Consider the following 18,021-nt stretch of genomic DNA (forward strand, 5'->3'; position numbering starts at 1 on the left):
GTGGAGAGCTCGGATTCAGAAGTTGGCAATCATTAGACTAGGGTTCCTAAAGGAAAAATGGGCTCACAGTATTCCACTTAAACAGAAGGCACCAGAGATCAGCTCTTACTGCCTGAAGGAGGAAATAAAACAAAACAAAACTTGCTGACTACATTTAGCTACAGCATTTAACAAGCTTGGGGCCTAGAGGAAACCAAATACTGCTAAGCATCCTTCAATGCACAAGACAACTCTTTCAACAAAGAATTCCTCAGCTCAACGCATCAATATTGCCAAGATTGAGAAACCTTGCTCCAAATGGAGGCTATCACTTGCTCCAGTTTCTAGGTCTGAGGACAACAAATCAGATTATGGTACTCTAGATCCATGACCTCAAAATTCTATTGGTAACCAACTTTAAAAGTGGTAGTGGTAAATATATGGGTACTGCCCAAAAGAGGCTGTGCAGGAATAGGCACCACATCTGGAGATCTTAGTTTAAGAGTTGAGACTTTATCTTTACAACACTATAGTAAACTGCAAGGGCCCAAATGAATACAACCCCCCTCACTATAGTGTTTAAAATAGTGTTTTAAATAGCGCATTGTGTATGCGCTCACAGTTGCAACTAAAATTAATAAAGTTGCACATCATGTAACAACTTTAAAACTCCTGCAGGAACCTCTCCAGGAAGCAGAGAGCTATGGTGTTGTCCAATGACAGTTTCTGAAGCAGGCTCACACACAGGTTGCATTCATCAGGCACAACATGTTTTCTGTGTCCCAAGGATCCTCTTGAGACATTCTGATTTACCTGGAATAGGTAGACAAACTCATTAGAGAATGCAGCATACACTTCAGACATACTTTTGTCCTTAGCACAATGGTAGAACTGAGAATTTGAGACTGGCCAGGGGCCAGGGAGGAGGCACTGAGAGCAGATGAAGAAGAGGAACTTTGCAAATGAGCCACAGAGCCTCAGTGCTTGGACGACTCACTTGTTTCCTAACATTCTGGCAGAGACATTTTTCATAAAGTAAGAATGATTTTTTTTTTTTTCTATTTGGAGCTAGAAAGTTTTGCGTCTAAAATAAACATGATTCATGTCCCAAGAAAGCTCCGTTCTAGAGAACTCTGTATCCTTGGCTGACTTATGACTCCCAAACCCTCAGGATCTGATTTCTGATTCCCAACTCTGAGGTACTACCTCTCTGCCCTTTATTTTCAAGGTCCAGGAGGACCTCGAACCTTAAAAGAAAAGGGTAGAAATTGTGCAGCTATGTTCCAGGAGTTTGAGTTTCAATTATCAGAAAAGTGAGATCATTCTATGGTTTTCCCCTCCTCATTTTGCTACCTCTGGAAGTCCCCTAAGTTTAGTTAACAGTATTTCCCTGAAGCTATAAAGGCAGGCTTTTTCTTTTTTTTCCTTAGCTCAGGAATGTTTTCATTATAAATATGAGATGCACAGAGATTTTGCTTGAGTACTAACAGTTTAGGCTGTCAAGTTAGTTCAGTAACATAATTCAGTCAACTCTATTAACTGATTTTTTTTTCTGTCACAAATAAATATGTAAGTCCTCTTTTCAGACATGTGTGGTTTGAACTTTATGCATATTAATAATCAGTGTGAATTAATTAGCAATTATTCATTCAAAATATCCTTAACTCGTAAGGTTAACCAGAGTATATTTATACTATTATTAAATCTTTGTGTGTGTGTGTGTATGCTTTATACATGTAACATAAACACTTCGCATTTTAAAACATATTCTATATTTCTTTCACAATCATTATAGTACTTGGACTAATTTTAAAAAATTAATTTCATTAAAATTTTTTTTAATTAATTTATTTTTGAGAGAGAGAGACAGAGAGAGCAAGCTGGGAAGAGAGAGAGAGAGAGAGAGAGAGAGAGAGAGAGAGAGAATCACAAGCAGGCTCTGCACTGTCAGTATGGAGCCCAATGTGGGGCTCGAACTCATAAACTGTGAGAACATGACCTGAGCCGAAACCAAGAGTTGAACGCTTAACAGACTGAGCCACCTAGGTGCCCCTCATTTTTTAAAGTTACATTTGGTATTCATGTGTTTATTTCTTATTTTATGATATGGAAAAATGACATCTGTGGGGCATTTTTATTCCCCCAATACAGCAAATATTCTGTGAAACATTATGATATTCATTGTTATCTTTTGAAGCTTCTGATTTTCCTTCTCTTCATTGACTTATTCTTTCTGGTTATAAAACAGCTAAATTAAAATACAAGTTTATGACAAATCCCTCTTAAATTCCATATACAAAATTAGTATTCTTTCAGGCACTGATAATAATGGAAATCCCTATGGGGCTCCTGGGTGGCTCGGTTGGTTGAGCATCTGACTTTAGCTCGAGTCATGATCTCCTAGTTCGTGAGTTCAAGCCCCACATAGGATTCACCGCTGTCAGCTCAGACCCTGCTTCAGATCTTCTGTCTCCCTCTCTCTGCCTGCCCCACTTGTGCTCTCTCAAAAATAAATAAACATTTAAATAATAATAATAATTGGAATCTGTAGTAAATGTATCATTAAAATCTTATTAATTCACTCCAGAGTTCACTTAGCTTATCTCAAAATGCAATCTTCAGCCTACCTGAGGGTGCAGCAGTTAAAATGCAGATTCAGGACTTCATCTCAGAAGTTCAGATTCAGTAGTCCAGACCTGACCCAGGAATCTGGTTTTTCTCTCAAAGTAGCCAACAAGTAGCACTCTTACAAACATCTTTTACACATGTGTGCTTACTCAGCTTGACTGAGCTATAATTGACAAATAAAATTGTAATATATTTAAAGTATATAAAGTGACTTGATATGTGTATACATTGTGAAAGGATTCCCACATTTGACTTTATTAACACATCCATCACCTCACATATTTACCTTCTTCCCCGCCCGCCCCCCCCCCCTCCCTTGGTGAGAACACTTCTACTCTCGGCAAGTTTCAATCGTACAATACAATTTAACAGCTATAGTGACCAGGTTATACTTTAGATCCTCAGACCTTATTCATCTTATAACTGAAGGCTTGTGTTCTTTACCGACCTCTGTCCACGCCCCCTACCCTCCTGGCAACCACCATCCTGCTCTCTGTTTATATGGGTTTGATTTTTTTCCTTTAGTTCCACACATAAGTAATACCGTGCAGTATTTGTCTTTATCTGACTTATTTCACTCAGCACAATGCCCTCCCGGCCCACCAATGTTATTACAAATGGCAAGATTTGCTTTTTTTTTTTTTTAAAGACTAAATAATATTCTATTGTAGATTTAGAGATATAGATATAGATATATAGACATAGACATAGATATACAGATATCTCTTATCACCTGCTGATGGAAACTTAGGTTTATCCATACTTCAGCTATTGTGAATAATGTTGCTATGAGCATGGGAGTGCATATATCTCTTCAAGACAATGATTACATTTCCTTTGAATATACATACCCAAAAGTGGGATTACTGGGCCACATGTTAGTTATATTTTTAATTTTTTGAGGGAAACTCCATATTGCTTTCCACAGTGGCTGCATCAGTTTACATCCTACCAACAGTGCTCAAGGATTCCCTTTTCCTCCATATCTCACTAGCAATGAGGGAAATGGGGAGAGGTCAGTAAAGACAAGTCTTTTTGGTAATAGAGATCCTAACAGGTGTGAGGTGATATCTCATTGTGGTTTTGATTTGTATTTCCCGGATGATTAATGATATTGAGTATCTTTTCAGATGTTGGCCATTTGTTATGTCTTCTTTGGGTCTTTTGCCCATTTTTTATGTGGGTTTGTTTTTTGTTTTTGTTTCTTTGTTTTTGTTTTGTTGTTGTTGTTGTTCTTTTGTTTCCATTTTTGTTTTGCTATGTAACTGAGTTCCTTGTATATTTTGGATATTACCCCCTTATTGGATGTGTGTTTTGTAAATATTTTCTCCTATTCTGTGGGCTGCTTTTTCATTTTGTTGATTGTTTCCTTTGCTGTGCAGATTTTTAGTTTGATGTGGTCCCTCCTGTTAAGTTTTGCTTTTGTTTCCTTTGATTTTGGTGTCAAATCCAAAAAATCATTGCCAAGACCAATGCCAAGGACATTTATCAATGCTACTCACAGATCATGTAATTCAAAGGAAATGATGGAAATCATGAAAGATTTCAAAAGGAGATAAAGAAATCTATTATTTCTTCCTATCTATTATTATTTATCCAAACTAAAGAAGAAATCCTGGTGATAAAATGCATCACATTTTCATAAACTGATGCCACCTGAGAGGAGACTGAAGCTGCAATTCTAGAGCATAAAGTGGATGAAGGCAAGAGAAGAGAGTTATACGGTCATGGGAATAGACGACCTATAGTGCCTTTTGGGGGATCACCCCTGGTACCAGTTATGGTATTTGGTCAGATGGTATTTTGTAACTAACCAGAGGTTTAACACTATTCTAGGACCAACTCTGATCAGCCCAATTTGAACTGGGATTAAAAACATAAAAAAAAATATTATGTCTGTATTAGATATATCAGTCATCTTTCCATTCACAGCCTATTCTAAGAGAATCTGCCTTCTAGCCTTTGGCCATGACTATTCTAAAAGACTCTGCCTTTGGTCATGCTTGTCTCAGGTGACTCTGCTTTCCTGGCTACAACTGATTGAACCAGGGGTAGACATCTGATTCAGCCTGAGCCAATTAGATGTTCTCATGTCAGAAGTTGAATGAGAACACAGAGATTGAGACTAGTCAAATTGTGCAGAGGAGCTCTTAGCCATGAAGGATTGGGGCAAATATGATACCATGGCAAATCAAAGTCTCAGAGGAGAATTACAGGGGAGTGAACTTCCAAAGCTTTGGAAAGATCAGAAATGGGGATGTAGAGGAGATGGAACAAGTGGGCATACCCAGAGGAACAGAGATGAGAAAAAGTAGTTTTTGGATGGCCAGCTACTTCCTGTGAAATAGGACTCTACCTTCTGAAATTAGATTCCCTGATATTCCCTGCATCCCTTCAATAAATAACCTTCCCACACATGGTGAGAGAGTTAAGTCGAGGGGGTTTCTGCTGCCATTGGCAGAGATCCCTAAGCAAGACTATCTGAGCTTATCAGCCACAGTTTTCAGAGTTAACTAGGAAGGAAGCACACATCCTGTGAATGTGCTCAAGACTGCAGGGCTTCCTGTGGGATGCACGTCGAGTGTTGAAGCTCAGCCTGATGGGCTGGCCCTTTGTGACAGTGCAGTGACGGTGCAAAGGTGACACTTTTTGCAGCGACGGTCAGCATTAAGAGATACTGCTGCACAGTGGGCTGAGATTTTTCTTTACTGTTTTCTTACTACCTCCACTCCTTTGCTCCAAAGACTAGTAAGAACCTCAAGGGAACTAGGATGAAAGTGATGTATCTGCCAGAGCACCAACTGCTAGGTTGTTTTCCGAAAAAATGTTTTTAAGAGATACAGATCATATTAATATGTGGCAGAGTTTGCTAATTGTCCTCTCAACATCCTTTGTCTTCCATACTAATGACAGTTTAAGCTACATCTAAATATAGCTAAAGACAGCATAGTAAATGGAATGTAAGCAGAATGACATATGCAACTTCTGGGTCAGGTGTTTTCTTCACTCTTTTTCCTTCAAAGTGAGCTTGGAATCAGGATGTGCTGGTGAGCTCTTTTCGGGGCACAAAAATGAAGCCAAATCTCTAAGGCTGGAAAACCAACAAGACGGACAGAGTTGATTCTCTATATTATAGAGCCACCACTTTGGTATCTTTATTTTTGAGTCTTTTGTTTCAACAACCTAGGCAGTATCCTAAATAAGGCCATCATTGTGCAGACCTTTCAGATGATTCTCTCCCCATTTACTGGAACCTGACATAAATCTAAGGGAAGAGCACAGAACATGTTTGAAGAGATGGTAGGTATGCACAGTAAATCCGTATCAGGGGCAAGAAACAGAGCCCCGGGAGGTGAAATAGATCCACTGAGATTTTAACAGGATCTTAGAATAAAGAGAATATTTAAGAATACTTAGGGATGTGCTAGCTAGAGGGGTGGGGAGGTGGGCAAAATGAGTGATGGGCATTAAGGAGGGTTAGAATAAAGAGAATATTTAAGAATACTTAGGGATGTGCTAGCTAGAGGGGTGGGCAGGTGGGCAAAATGAGTGACAGGCATTAAGGAGGGCTCTTGTTGGGATGAGCACTGGGTGTTATATGTAAGTGATGAACCACTGGTTCTACTCCTGAAACCAATACTACACTGCGAACTAACTTGAAATTAAATAAACTAAAAAAAAAGAAAAAAAGAATATTTAGGAAAGCAGAAACTCTAAGTATTTTCTAAGAATACATAGGAAAGTTACACAAAATATTTGCATAGCTATTCTCAGTTTTCCCTTAAAATTATGATCACTGCATATTTCCCAATAAGTATACTTGTGTTTGTAACATTATCTCCTGCTTTTGTGGTCAGCTTGTGCTCAGCTTAATGTTTCAACTCAGCCCAAGGCCTTATACACAGTTGATACTCAATAAATATTTGGGTATTTACAGAGTCAGATGGAGTCCCATATGACTGCAGCTCTTACTAGTAAATGTAGCTTGCAAAATCAACTGACATTAGCCTCAGTCTGTACCACACGATGTACCAGGATATGTTTAAATATGCCTTCAAGAATTTATTGCATTCATCTTAAAGAATTTGGAAGTTACTTAAAATGTATCTTTTACAATACCTACTTTTTTTTTTTTTTTTAATTTTTTTTTTCAACATTTATTTATTTTGGGACAGAAAGAGACAGAGCATGAACGGGGGAGGGGCAGAGAGAGAGGGAGACACAGAATCAGAAACAGGCTCCAGGCTCTGAGCCATCAGCCCAGAGCCTGACGCGGGGCTCGAACTCACGGACCGCAAGATCGTGACCTGGCTGAAGTCGGACGCCCAACCGACTGCGCCACCCAGGCGCCCCTACAATACCTACTCTTGAAAGAAGGAGAAATGAGGGGGGGGGGCTCTAATGAAAAGGTATAATCTCATCAACTTACTGGCAAATACAACATGGAGTGATGTTGCTCTGGCCAGGATATTTCATCCCAGGAAATAATTCTTTCTAGCAGCTTCTCTGGGGGTCCTACTCAGAAAAGAGGCTTGACCCAAAAAAAGCTATTGAATGATAGTGGATAACAGTTTTAAAAAACCCAGTTAACTCTAAAGAATGGAGATGGTCAATCTAAATACAAAAAGTTTCTGATAAGAAAAATAAAACTTACAAAACTGAATAATAAAGATTGATTTCATATATAATCTTCAGCTACAACAGTTTCTCCTTATCTCTCTTATCTAACCATAATATTAAATGAAAAGTCATATTATTGTTCATAGTAATAATTCTATTAGTAAGTAATTATAAGTCTATTATAAAAAGAATTTTATGTTTCTACTCCTTTGTTAACAGAAAGTGAATTTTTCTCTTAAAAAGTGAGAGTTATGTTTAACACGGGGGCTTTACTTACTTACGCACTTTATAGAAAGTAGGGCCACCAAAGGCTCTAATGGATCTTGAGAAAGAGAGATGGAGAGAGGGTCAGAGAGAGAGAGAACACTTTGGAACTCACAGTAGTCTCTATAGGAAAGGATCAGGTGAGAGAGAGGCTGCCCCCTAATTTCTTTGGGGGTTACCTAACGTGGGCAGGGAACTCACTCTGCAGAGTTGCAAGTTAAAGTGTCCAGACACAGACACTTCAGGAGTTAAGTAGTGTCACATTAAATGTTACCTGATCCAGTGCCACATAAGTCGACAACAGAGCATTAAGAGCTAAAAGCTGTAAGAAATGTGTCAACATAAAATTTGACACTGTGAGCTCTATAAAAATGGAAAGCAAGTCCACACCGTTTAGAAATTCATTGAAAGGATTATAACACCAGCAAAGAGAGAATCCCTCAGTTCACTTCACTCTTTCTTTACTTAGAACAGCATAGATACTGACTTGCAAGGGACCTAATCCAACAACAGCAATGAGGACAGCGATGGTTGGCTAAGCATAAAATGTGAGGCAGTGACCCCCACAGGTCATGCCAAGGTCAGTACACATCTGAAGAGAGCCAGCAGCGCAGCTGTGCAAAGGCAACCAGGCAGAGAACAGAGATGAAATTCTTTCAACGTCTATCAAACAGATCAAAGTTTACTCTTCTCGAACCTGCCAAGGGAAAGTAGAAAGTTTGAGTGCCAGGAGGATTGGGGCACCAGCATTGACAGGGGTTGCTCAGAGCCAGCAATTCCTGTTGTCATGGCATCTACCCCTTGGGTTATACCCCTTCAAGCTGCTGTAGGACATGAGGCTACGTACTGATTGCAGCAAGCTTTAATGAAATTTTTTAATGTAAGATGGTTCACTCTTAATCCAAAAAAAGCCCCCCACTCAAAAAAACCTGTTGAAAATCTTTTCTCATGCTGGCTTTTACTGTAATTCAACTCCTGGAATTAGAAATAATTTTAGTATTATGATAAAGGATCCTGGTTTTGTTAGCATAGAAATTACATTTTGTCTCGGTTCCTTAGTTTAATGTATATCAAACTTATAAAAGTCAACAGCTACCACTTGACATTAAAAGTTTTATAAATTCATTTTGAATTCAGTGAATAGTGAGAACTTAGTGAATAACTACTTGGCTTTTGAATAGTTTTAGAAACTAAAGCACTAAAATATGTTAAAAGCAAAGGCAAATAGCAAGATACTATGTATAAATATAAAAGCAACATTATCAGTAACATAGATAGCCTTGTTTTTTCACATAGACAAGATCCAGTTTCTGTGGCCTTAACTATAACTTTCTACAGTAAAGAATATGGTGCATATATTATAATGCATGTGGGAGTAGTTGTCAAAAGAAGTCTGTTCTATTCAACAATTCTCTGGGTGGAAAAAAAACCTGACTTGGCATTCAAATCAGTCTTTTAATATTCATTACCTATTTATATGTATGTTATAAATTTCTTATAGTGGTCAGGAAGCCAAGTTTCAATGGACCTATAAAAATTGATCAGTGGCTCTCTCTGAGAGGCATGATGGAGAATATCTGATATCCTAGGAGGAATGGAAGGTCCCATGGAATACTGCAGTCTCTTTAGCACAATAGTTGTTTCCTCTCAATATTATTTCTGCATTATTTTTCCTCCTTACCAACCTCATCCCCAAGCATTCAGAAGACAATATGGACTCAGGAATAGAAATTATTTTACAGAATAGTGAGTTTGGGGTATTTTTCTTTTTGCTTTAAAATGCAAGTGGTTATAAATATAGATAAGATTTAAGTCAAAATTAGCTGATCATTTTCTACACAGGTTGATCCAAAGTATATTTTGTTTCGTTAGATTTTGGGGTCTTCATTTCTGCCATCACAGACTTCAAATGAGTAATAATATAAGGAATAGTTTTCTGAAATATGCAAAGGAACACAATTAAAAGGAGGAGTATATTTCTTTAGAATGGATTAGTTAAGAGGATTTATGGAATACCTCCAGTGGCAATCTTTCTAGGTAAAACAGGAAAACTATTTTTCCAAGATGGTTTAGATTTAATTTTACTAAAGACAGAAAGATAAAGAAACGATCAAAATCTCCTTTATTCATTGACCTAGTATTTGTGTTGATATATTTGAAAATAAAAGAAACTGATTTTGATAAAACCTTTGTTTCCTCATACTGTTAATGAAGCCCTTTTCCTAACACACTAAATATGGAAATCACACTTGGTTGAGCTTGTAGGATGATCAGTAGCAACGAGGAGATGGTGGGGGAAAGAAAAGAACACAGAGCAGCACTGATGCATTAAATATTTCTTTTTTAGGAAGCTAGCATCTCTTTCAAACGATGTTGATGTCTTCTTCACTCACCCAAAAAATCTGCTCATTTAATAGAATTCACCAACCCATCTAGTGGTGTTATCCACCCATGGGTGCTCTGAAACTCACAAATTATATAATGATGTGTTTAAGAGGGAAAGTGAAAATTGGCCTATATCCATAGAACTAACTCCCAAACTCTCTTACCTTCTTTTATGCTTTACCACCAGGTCTCTGCCCCCATTTATTTTGCAAGTCCAGCTCTGTTTCCCTTCTAGTTTGTTGCATCTTTGGCTCTGCTGGTTGTCCAGACTTTGCTTCCTGTTCTCTCCGGCTATGGCAGGATGTAACCACAGACTTGTAATTCAGATCACTTTCCAGTGGCCTCACAAGACTCTCCTGCCCACGCTATATGTGTCTTGTTCTCAACGAAGGCCCAGAATGGAGTGGGCCAAAAGAATAGGCTGGAACCATTATGACTTCAAGTTCTGAAGCTCTGAGATAAACATAAAGAATTTCCTGCTCGATGTTAGCTACAAAGAAAAATATCTCCAGCAACAAGGATGAAACAGCTTTTCTTTTATGCACCCTCTGCAAAGAAAAGATGCTTGAACAATATTTATACTTTTAGAACCACCAAGTCCAGCTGGTATACAAACTGGGTCCTTTAGTTCCCACCTACATTTTTGTCTTTCTTCCTAGTTTTGCATTTCAGTCTGGTAGGAGGCATGGCTTAAAAGGAATCCTTGAAAAAAGGCACGAAAACAAAAGAAAAAGTTAAGAGAAAAAAGTCCAAGTGAGGAGAATAGAGAAAAATAGTTTTGAAATGAGTAAACATTTTGAAATATGGGAAAGGCTAATTACTAAAACTATGTGGATTGGGAAGGAAATCATTGAAAGGAAAAAGTGTAATGTCAATAAAACCAAATTTTTCACTTGTCAAAATAGTACTGAAGATGAAGCATGACAAATATTCCAATATACCTTCCCTAATAGAATTACAATATTCTATGGGAATGCCCCACCAATATCAGATGTTCAAAGTCATGTCTGGTTAGACATCAGAAAGCCATGAGAGAGCCACTGGTTAATTTCTGTAAATTCAGCAATCTGCTGAGTATGGTATTTGGGGCCCTTTGCAATCTGAACCCCAAATTGTCTGTACTGTACAGGGTAATATGATGGTTAATTTTATCTGTCATCTTGGCTAGGCTGTAGTCCCCAGATATTTGGTCAACAATTATCTTGGATGCTTCTGTGAAGGTGTTTTTTTGGATGAGATTTAACATTTAAATTGGACTTCGAATAAAGCAGATTACCCTCCATAACATGGGTGGGCATCATCTAATCAGTTGAAGGCCTTACTAGAACAAAGACTGACCTTTTCTGAACAAGAAGGAATTCTGCCAGCAGACTGCATTTGGACTTGAACTGCAACTCTTTCCTGGGTCTCTAGACCACCGGCCTACTCTGCAGATTTTGGACTTACCAAACCTCCATGATCATGGTTGCTAATTCCTTGGAATAAATTCCCCTTTCTCTCTCTCCATATAGAGATAAATGTAGATATAGATGGAGTTGCATCCTTTTGGTTCTGTTTCTCTGAAGAAACTTGCCTAACACAGGTAGTGATAAGATCTGGATTCTAGAACTGAAAATAGGGTTCAGAATCTGGCTCTGCCACTTACCGTTTAACACATGATGGGAAAGTTACTTTACCTTTCTAAGCCTGTTTCCTCATCTTTAAAATGGGAATAACAATAACTCCCTTAATTCTGTATTCTTTTGTTTCTGTTCTTCCCTTGCCTGTCATAAGTTTGTTCCTGTCTACTGAGCTAAACCTTACTCTTCTTTCCATACCTGTGATGGTCCTAAAAATATGTTCACAAATTCTTTGATGCTCTTCAAGTTTAATTCCCTTCTCCTTAAGTATGGCCTGGTTTTAGTGAGTTGCTTCTAACTAGTAGAAGAATATGGCAGAAGTGACGGTACATCATTTCCCAGTTTAGGTTATAAAATGACTGCAGCTTCCACCTTGGTATTCTGATTCTCTGTTTCTGTTTGCCTCTGTCTCTCTCATCACTTGTATGAGGGAGCTAACATGAACAGCCCTTTGGAGAGGCCCTGTGGCAAGAAACTGAAGCCTCCTGACTACAGCCACACGATGAACTTGCAAGCAGGTTCTCCAGGCCCCTCATGGCATCAGCTCCAGCCAACAACTTCCCTGTAGTCTCATTAGAAACCCTGAATTAGAACTACCCAGCTAAGATACTCCTGGATCTTGAGCCTCCAAGACTGTGTAAGACCCTAAATACTTGTTTTATACGGCTGTTATTTTGTAAATATAAATTTGATACACAGCAAATAATGCCACATTCAAGTTTATAAAAGCACCCCTGATCAACAGAATTTCTCCTCTGTTTACCCATAGCATTCTGCATAAAACTATTATAAAACTTTTCATGTTATATGAATAATGTTCGTTAATGCGATTGTCTCACTTGCATGGCTGAGAGCTGCTTGAGGGTGGCCATCTTTAACTGTATTAAGTGTAAAAAAAAAAAAAAAATCACACTCAAGCCTGGCACATAAAGGACTCTTACAATAGTTAGCCTGTTAGTGTCTCCAGTGTCATACGTTGATCTAAGTAAGTCTTTTGCAAATATTTTCCCGTTTAATCCTCATAAAAACCACGAGACATATTATTACCCTCATTTTACAGATGATGCAGATGATGAAACTGAGGTCAAGTTATAGAGAAGCTGATTAACTTGCTCACAGGCACACAGCTAGTAAATGTTGCTGAATTACAGAATGAATGAATATGTTTCTTACAAACAGGACCATGTATGACTCACCTTCCATACAGTGCCTAGCCCAATATGCGACTGGGACTCAGTATTTACTAAATCACCGTCTGGTAATAAAAGTAGCTTAGCTATGTGAGAAAGAAGTTTTGGAAACCCTGATTGTGGATAATTTCAATTGATTCCCCAAATAGTTCTTTTCCTTTACTTATAAGAAGGGTTGCAGTAAACATATGTTGTGATGAGACTAAAACTTTGGAAGATATTTACCTCTCTGTCCATACATCCCCCATAAATGTTTGACAAGAAACAATATGTATTGGTAGTTTGATTATATTAGATATGTTTAAAAAGATTTTTTTCCCTGAAGTTACTAAATTTGGTCGTTCAAGATTCAAAACAGTTTGTGAAAGAGTAAAGTGGCGGCATTTGAATGGTGTATTTTTGTTCCAACAAGAACAACAAAAGAATATTTCTACTGAAGACTCTTTGACTTACAAATTTAAAATAGGTGACTGCTGTTTGACTTCTGAGGCCCTTCTTAATGAAGCATGCAACCAATGATCCCTTTGGGTGAGGTCTTTCTAAATTAGCACCTGAATATGAAAAACCTAAACTAAAGCCAGCTTGCCTTCAGAGTTGGTCAGTCTGGAAAGCGGCTTGTGGCTTCCTATTTTTGAATTTTTGACTTGTTTTGTCTGAGCCCTTTCTCCCCACTTACTAGTAAGTAGGAGGTCTTTATATTATTTGATTTCTCTTGATGTCTATTTGGGAGGTTTATTCCTCTTACATTCTGTCACCATAGTGATTAATGAAAACATATTTTGGAAGCTGTAAAAAGGATCCTTAAGTGTAAGCAGATGCTAAAGATAAGTGGTTATAGTGGAAATAAATCATTTCCTTGGTTCCTGTAGGCCTCAGTATTTCTCCCTCAAGACAGTACCTTCATAAATCTGCTGGGAACATTATCCTAAAAGTTTCATTTAAGACAAAGGAGACCAGAAATTTCTGTCATTAAAGATTTAATAGCCTGTCTTCTATACTCATAAAAATGTAAGCAGTGTACTTCTAATTATTTTTCTTTAAAGATTAAGGACGGCAAACCATTTTCTGCTCATCAACTTGATTCCCTTCAGTTGTCTCACTTTACACTATTTTGCATTTCCGAACAGAGCCTTTCTTATGACAGTAACACTGTTTCTCAGGTGTTTCCCTACTCTACCACTCTGCATTTGGAGCAAGGCAGGTTTATTATTTCAAGATTCAATATTCCAGTCATGAACTAAAACAGGTCTAAGAAAATTTAATAACCCCCTTTTAAGCAGAAATCAACTCTCTAGAAATACAAATATAAACTGCTAACTAAAAACTTAAAAAAAAATTATGTGTTCTAAGATTAAAGGCAAGACAAAAATAACCAGAGGGTTAGTATTTTTGTTCAAAGATTTAATGTAGGCCAGAAATATCCACAGGGTGAGGCAGGAAAGGGTAGTAATTGGAAGCACACCAGGCTCCAGAGTTAGACATCCTAGGTCTGAATCCTGGCTATGCCTCTTCACGCCTGCAGATTTACTTTACCTCCTTATCTTCTGTAAAATGGGGACAACAAAAAATACCTACTATCGAGGAGGAGGAGTGCTGTGGGAATAAAAATGAGAGAATGCAACATGAGTGCACTGCCTGTACATAGTAAGTAATCAATGTATTTTAGTTATTATTATTTTCAAGTGCCATATGGAAAGATATTTATTTTTACTATTAGGACAAAAGGGAAACATTTCTAAAAAGACTGAAAAAAATGAAAAACGATGAATTTCTTGCCAATACACAGATATTAATATATTTACTTCATATGCCTTATTTCTTTTCTAAGGGAACTTCAAAGGCTTTCCTTTTTTACAACTATACTCACTGTAAAAGCAATTTCACAATTATTAAGAAAATAGAGATGTTGATTGCAAGGTCTTATGGGTGAACAGGGTAGAAGAAAGTTGATAGTTTTTGTTGGGACAACTGAAACTTGTTCTTACCACCTATTAATTACTTGAAATTCCGTTTATAGTATTGTAGATTAAATTGTCACTGGCACTCTGACAGACAGTAAGACAGTTTTAATAAACATAAAGTTCAAAAGGGTTAAGTACATAATGAAGTAGAAGCTCTTAAATGTTCCCAGTTACATTTTAATTGGTTTAACCCCTCTGCCAAATGGCCTGGCAAATTGGTATTCATCAAAAGCCATGAAGCTGTAAGTACTATTGGACCCAGTAATAACCCAAAAAAGGTCACAAATGAAGATGTTAATTGGATTCTTTTTGTTTCTTTCATTTTTTTTGACAACTGCATTATTGATATATAATTCACATTTCATTCCATTCAATTAAATGTACAATTCAATAGTTTTAAGTATATTCGGAGTTGTGCAACCATCATCACAATCAATTTTTAGAACATTTTCCTCAAAAGGAAACCCAACATCCTTTGGCTATCGTCTCCCAATTCCATCTTTGCAACCAGTGCTAAGCAACACTAATCCTTTATGCCTCTATAGATTTTCCTATTCTGGACATTTCATATAAATGGAGTCATTACACTAAGTGAAAGAAACCAGGCACAAAAGACAACATACGTTTTCAAGGATCATCCATGTTACATCATATATCAGTACCTCCTTTTTTATGGCCAAATATCCCATTGTTTAGATGTACCACATTTAATCTATACATTTATCTGTTGGTGGACACTTGTGATATTTCACTTTTTTGGCTATTATGAATAATACTGTTATGAATATTCATGGACAGGTGTTTTTTTAATTAAAAATTTTATTTTTATAGTAATCTCTACATCCAACGTGGGGCTTGAACTCACAACCCTGAGATCAAGGGTTGCATGCCCTACTGACTGAGCCTGCCAGGTGCTCCCCATGAACAAGTTTTTGCTTGGGCATGTTCTGATTTTTCCTGGCTACATATCTAGAAGTAAAATTTATCATGATTCTTACAGGACTGAAAATCATGGTCCAACAATGTAATTATGCTGTGCTCCCAAAGGTATTATGCAGAAGTGTTACACTCTCAAAAGTATTCTGCAGAAAAATGTTTCCCATGTAGAAGGAAAACCACATAGTAATATGGGAAAAGGCCACATGAAGTGAAAAAAAAAGCAGGATACAACTCACTTAAAATCCTTCCTGGGCTTCCCATTCTCTGCTCTGTCCTATGGACCTGTGGTCCTCGGTTCTCTCCCCCTCAATTCTCAAGACAGCTATATATACTACCTTTCAGAGATTTTTAGAACATCTCAGCTTCAGACCCTTTGTACATGTTGTTTCATCTGCCTGTATCACTTTTTCCCCACTTCTTTGCCTAGTGGTTTCAAGTCTCATCTTAAATGTCACTTCCTCAGAGAAACCTTCTCTGATATCCCTAACTAGGCTAAGGTTAAGTGTTTCCATTGCAGTCTGCAATTTTCCATCTTAATACTTTTGAATCTGGTAATTTTTTAGTAATCAAATATTGAGAGGTTATTAAAGGGACAGGGACACAGGGTGAAACAAAATATGCAAGATCCCTGTCATCCTAGATCTTGTATTTTAGGGTGGGAATACATCTACATGTATACAACTCAATATACTGGGTAATTTTATTCTTCATTTCATTTTATTTTATTCCAGTGTAGTTAACATACAGTGTTATATCAGTTTCTGATGTATAATATATTCAACAGTTCTATGTATTACTCAGTGCTCACCCAGTTAAGTGTACTATTAATCCCCTTCACCTATTTCCCCCATCCCCCCCCCCCCCACCTCCCTCTGGTAATTCATTTGTTTGTTCTTATAGCTGAGTCTGTTTTTTGTTTGTCTTTTTTTGTTAGCTGTTTAGTATCTTAAATACCACACAAGGGATATATGTCTTTCTCTGATTAGCTTATTTCACTTAGCATTATACTCCATAAATCCAACTATGTTGTTGTAAATGGCAAGTTCATTTTTTATGGCTGCATAATACTCCATTGTGTGTGTGTGTGTGTGTGTGTGTGTGTGTGTGTGTGTGTGTGTGTTGTATACACTATATCTTCTTTACCCACTCACCTATCAATGGACAGGTGGGCTGCTTCCATAGTTTGGCTATTGTAAATAATGCTGCAATAAACACATGGGTGCATATATCCCTTCAAATTAGTGTTTTGTAATCTTTGGGTAAAAATGTACTGAGTAATTTTAGATAGTGATAATCAGATTAATGTTTATCCTGTTTGGATTGTACACTCCATGAAGGCAGGAGCTATTTCTGTCTTGGTTACTTCCAGTTTGCTAGACCTTAGCACTGAGTCTAAGTGCTGAATATGCTCAATATAATTTTTGTCAATGACTGGTAAAATAGGCCTATAAAAAATAAGAGCTACTCCTGTAAATAGTTGACTTTGAGGGCTTTTTTTTCCTTTCTGTAATTTCACATATTCTTTCTATAATTGCAGCAACTAAAAGATGAGCCCAAAATTATCATAGGTGAATGAAAGAACCTCAAATAAAACACATTTATATGTCCCCACACACTCATTAAAGACCTGGTAATAAAACCTACTCAAATACTCAGATGTGTTGGTTAAGTGTATAGAATTCCCTTGGCGCATTACCAAGAAGGTTCCCCACCATCAGGAGTATAATTTACGGTTGTAAAAGACGACTTTAGCACCCAAGAAGGTGCTTATGGATATGAACCTCCGAACTGCCAGATTTCTAAAGCCCTTGAGAATCTACCTCCATCCACTATGCGCCAGAGAAAAACCGCAATTCTACTTATACGTAATTGTCAGACACTTTTTTGCGAGGTCAACAAAGAATGCAAGATCTTTACACAACAGAGTACCAGCCCCTTCCCAATAAACCCTTCTTACAAGCTCTAGAGACCTATTAGGTTGGATAAAATCAGGTAGCTCTGGGGTCTTCCAGGAGGGCATCCAGACAAAACCCCACCCCCCAAGCGGAGCTCTCAGCCGCCTCTTTCTTCCCCGGGGCGCATGCGCAGCGTACTCTCCGGCCACCGCACGCCTCTGCCAGCGAGTGGAGAGCTCTTACGTCACCGTGAAGCTGATGATGTGCCCTTCCGCTTCTCCAAGGAAAATGAGTCCGTGCACTTTTGACCTCCCTTGGCATACAGAAAACGTCTTCCTTTCTTCCACCCCAGTGCTAAAGCCTTCTCCCTCCCGTCTCCAACAGCTCAGCTTTTTTTTGCCGGGCTCCTCTGTACGTTCGTAGGACGAGGAAGGCGGCGGAGAGGAAAAACGACAGGGCACGAGACCAGTTCAGCCTTGTTTACAGGGAGTGAGCAAGGATAGGAATCGGTCCGCGAGGGCGGAGCCGAGGAACCGGCACT

The 18,021-nt window shown here is 38.0% G+C and overlaps 1 long non-coding RNA gene across 1 annotated transcript; it reads right to left on the reverse strand.

Annotated features, from left to right (window-relative positions):
* Nucleotides 1-536: 536 nt before the first annotated feature.
* LOC122217101 lies at nucleotides 537-10,469 on the reverse strand. The gene is made up of 4 exons (XR_006201289.1): nucleotides 10,041-10,469; nucleotides 7,979-8,188; nucleotides 2,607-2,770; nucleotides 537-792 (listed from the first exon to the last, which is right to left on the reverse strand). It is a non-coding gene; the product is annotated as an uncharacterized LOC122217101 (long non-coding RNA).
* Between the last annotated feature and the right edge of the window lie 7,552 nt (nucleotides 10,470-18,021).

The sequence above is a fragment of the Panthera leo genome, chromosome B1 (assembly GCF_018350215.1).
Source record: "Panthera leo isolate Ple1 chromosome B1, P.leo_Ple1_pat1.1, whole genome shotgun sequence".
Classification (NCBI taxonomy): domain Eukaryota; kingdom Metazoa; phylum Chordata; class Mammalia; order Carnivora; family Felidae; genus Panthera; species Panthera leo.